The 3,829-nt window shown below is 41.9% G+C and overlaps 1 non-coding gene across 1 annotated transcript; it reads right to left on the bottom strand.

Annotated features, from left to right (window-relative positions):
• Positions 1 to 672: 672 nt before the first annotated feature.
• On the bottom strand, positions 673 to 780 carry LOC130943053 (small nucleolar RNA R71). The gene has a single exon (XR_009071590.1). It is a non-coding gene; the product is annotated as a small nucleolar RNA R71 (small nucleolar RNA).
• Positions 781 to 3,829: the final 3,049 nt, after the last annotated feature.

The following is a 3,829-nucleotide window of genomic DNA, read 5'->3' on the forward strand; positions in this document are numbered from 1 at the left end:
CGAAAATTACTTCCCTTCTTCTCACATCCTTCTACTTTTGGACTAACACTATCTCTTAATGCAAAATTCGAACTCCATCTTCTTTGATAAGTTCGAATTTTCTACTTCTGTCTTCTACTTTTCTTTTCCTCTGACACCTCAAGGAATCTCTATACTGTGACATAGAGGATTCCATATTTTCTTGTTTTCTTCTCTTTCATATGAGCAGGAACAAAGACAAAGGCATTCTTGTTGAAGCTGACCGAATTCTTCAAAGAAGAAGAACACATGGCAGCCGAAAACAACAACAATGCAAACAATGCAAGGAAGGTGCTGGGTGACTTTACTGCACCTACTCCCGACTTTTAGGGGAGAAGCATCTCTATCCCTACCATTAGAGCAAACAACTTTGAGCTTAAGCCTCAATTAGTTTCTCTAATGCAACAGAATTGCAAGTTCCATGGACTTCCAATGGAAGATCCTCATCAGTTCTTAGCTGAATTCTTGCAAATCTGTGACACAGTCAAGACTAATGGGGTTGACCCTGAGGTCTATAGACTGATGCTATTCCCTTTTGCTGTAAGAGACAGAGCTAGAATATGGTTGGACTCTCAACCTAAAGAAAGCCTGGACTCTTGGGAAAAGCTAGTCAATGCCTTCTTGGCAAAGTTCTTTCCACCTCAAAAATTGAGTAAGCTTAGAGTGGAAGTCCAAACCTTCAGACAGAAGGATGGAGAATCCCTCTATGAAGCTTGGGAAAGATACAAACAATTAATCAGAAGATGTCCTTCTGACATGCTTTCTGAATGGAGCATCATAGGTATTTTCTATGATGGTCTCTCTGAACTATCTAAGATGTCCTTGGATAGCTCTTCTGGAGGATCTCTTCATTTGAAGAAGACGCCTACAGAAGCTCAAGAGCTAATTGAAATGGTTGCAAATAACCAATTCATGTACACTTCTGAAAGGAATCCTGTGAACTATGGGACTAGTCAGAAGAAAGGAGTTCTTGAGATTGACACTCTGAATGCCATATTGGCTCAGAACAAGATATTGACTCAACAAGTCAATTTGATTTCTCAAAGTCTGTCTGGAATGCAAAATGCACCAAGCAGTACTAAGGATGCTTCATCTGAGGAAGAAGCTTATGATCCTGAGAACCCTTCAATGGAAGAGGTGAATTACCTAGGAGAACCCTATGGAAACACCTATAATTCTTCATGGAGAAATCACCCAAATTTCTCATGGAAGAATCAAGAGAGACCTCAACAAAGTTTCAATAATAATGGTGGAAGAAACAGATTTAGCAATGGCAAGCCTTTTCCATCATCTTCTCAGCAACAGACAGAGAGTTCTAAGCAGAATACCTCTGACTTAGCAACAATGGTCTCTGATCTAATCAAAACCACTCAAAGTTTCATGAATGAAACAAGGTCCTCCATCAGAAATTTGGAAGGACAAGTGGGACAGCTGAGCAAGAAAATTACTGAACTCCCTCCTAGCACTCTCCCAAGTAATACAGAAGAAAATCCAAAAGGAGAGTGCAAAGCCATAGACATGGCCGAATATGGAGAGGAAAGAGAGGAGGAGGACGCCACTGAGGAAGACCTCAGTGGGCGTGTACCAATCTCCTCTGAGTTCCTCAATGAGGAACAATGGGAATCTGAGGCTCAAAATGAGACCATAGAGATTCCATTGGACTTACTTCTGCCATTCATGAGCTCTGATGAGTATTCCTCCTCTGAAGAGGATGAGTATATCACTGAAGAGCAAGTTGCTAATTACCTTGGAGCAATCATGAAGCTAAATGACAAGTTGTTTGGAAATGAGACTTGGGAGGATGAACCCCCTTTGCTCACCAAAGAACTGGATGACTTGTCTAGGCAGAAATTACCTCAAAAGAGGCAGGATCCTGGGAAGTTTTCTATACCTTGTACCATAGGCACCATGACCTTCAAGAAGGCCTTGTGTGACTTAGGGTCAAGTGTAAACCTCATGCCCCTCTCTGTAATGGAGAAATTAGGGATCTTTGAGGTGCAAGCTGCAAGAATCTCATTAGAGATGGCAGACAATTCGAGAAAACAAGCTCATGGACTTGTAGAGAATGTTTTGGTGAAGATTGAAGACCATTACATCCCTACTGACTTCATAGTCCTAGAGACTGGGAAGTGCATGGATGAATCCATCATCCTTGGCAGACCCTTCCTAGCCACAGCAAAGGCTGTGATTGATGTTGATAGGGGAGAGTTGATCATTCAAGTGAATGAAGAATCCTTGGTGTTTAAGGCCCAAGGACATCCCTCTATCATCATGGAGAGGAAGCATGAAGAGCTTCTCTCAAAGCAGAGCCAAGCAGAGCCCCCACAGTCAAACTCTAAGTTTGGTGTTGGGAGGCCACAACCAAACTCTAAGTTTGGTGTTGAACCCCCACATTCAAACTCTAAGTTTGGTGTTGGGAGGTTCCAACACGGTTCTGAGTATTTATGAGGCTCCATGAGAGTCCTCTGTCAAGCTAATGACATTAAAGAAGCGCTTGTTGGGAGGCAACCCAATGTTTTATAATTAACTATTTTCTTTTGTTATTTTATGTTTTTTGTAGGTTGATGATCATGAGAAGTCACAAAATCCATTGAAAAAGCAAAAACAGAATGAAAAACAGGAAGAAAAACAGCACACCCTGGAGGAAGAACTCACTGGCGTTTAAACGCCAGTGAGGCTAGCAGTTGGGCGTTTAACGCCCAGTCTGGCACCATTCTGGGCGTTTAACGCCAGAAAGGGGCACCAGACTGGCGTTAAACGCCAGGAAAGGGCAAGAACCTGGCGTTAAACGCCAGGAATGGGCACCAACCCGGCGTTTAACGCCAGAAATGGCTCAAAACGTGGATTTTGATGCCATTTGGTGCAGGGATGACTTTTCCTTGACACCTAAGGATCTGTGGACCCCACAGGATCCCCACCAACTCTACCACTCTCTCTTCTTCTTCACCCATTCACCATTCACCTCAATACCTCTTCACCACCTCCATCTCCTCCATCTCTTCTTCTTCTACTCTCTTCTTTCTTCTTTTGCTCGAGGACGAGCAAACCTTTTTAGTTTGGTGTGGTAAAAGCATTGCTTTTTGTTTTTCCATAACCATTTATGGCATCCAAAGCCGGTTCAACTGAGAAGGCCTGACCTCAAGCCCATCACTAAGAAGAAGATGGAGCAAACAAGAGACCCCTCTCATCAAGAAATCCCTGAGATACCTCAAGGGATGCACTTTCCTCCACAAGACTATTGGGAGCAACTAAACACCTCCCTAGGAGAATTGAGTTCCAACATGGGACAACTAAGGGTGGAGCATCAAGAACATGCCATCCTCCTCCATAAAATTGGAGAAGATCAAAGGATCATGAGAGAGGAGCAACAAAGACAAGGAAGAGACATTGAGGAGCTCAAACACTCCATAGGATCTTCAAGAAGAAGAAAGAGCCGCCATCACTAAGGTGGACCCGTTCTTTAATCTCCTTGTTCTTTATTCTTCTGTTTTTCGAATTTTAGTGCTTTATGTTTATCCATGTTTGTGTCTTATGATCATTAGTGTCTTAGTGTCTATGCCTTAAAGCTATGAATATGAATCCATCACCTTTCTTAAATGAAAACTGTTTTTAATCAAAAGAACAAGAAGTACAGGATTTCAAATTCATCTTTAAAACTAGCTTAATTAGTTTGATGTGGTGGCAACATTTTTGTTTTCTGAATGTATGCTTAAACAGTGCATATGTCTTTTGAATTTGTGGTTCATGAATGTTAAAATTGTTGGCTCTTGAAAGAATGATGAAAAAGGAGACATGTTATTGAGGATCTGAA

The sequence above is a fragment of the Arachis stenosperma genome, chromosome 7 (assembly GCF_014773155.1).
Source record: "Arachis stenosperma cultivar V10309 chromosome 7, arast.V10309.gnm1.PFL2, whole genome shotgun sequence".
Taxonomy (NCBI): Eukaryota; Viridiplantae; Streptophyta; class Magnoliopsida; order Fabales; family Fabaceae; genus Arachis; species Arachis stenosperma.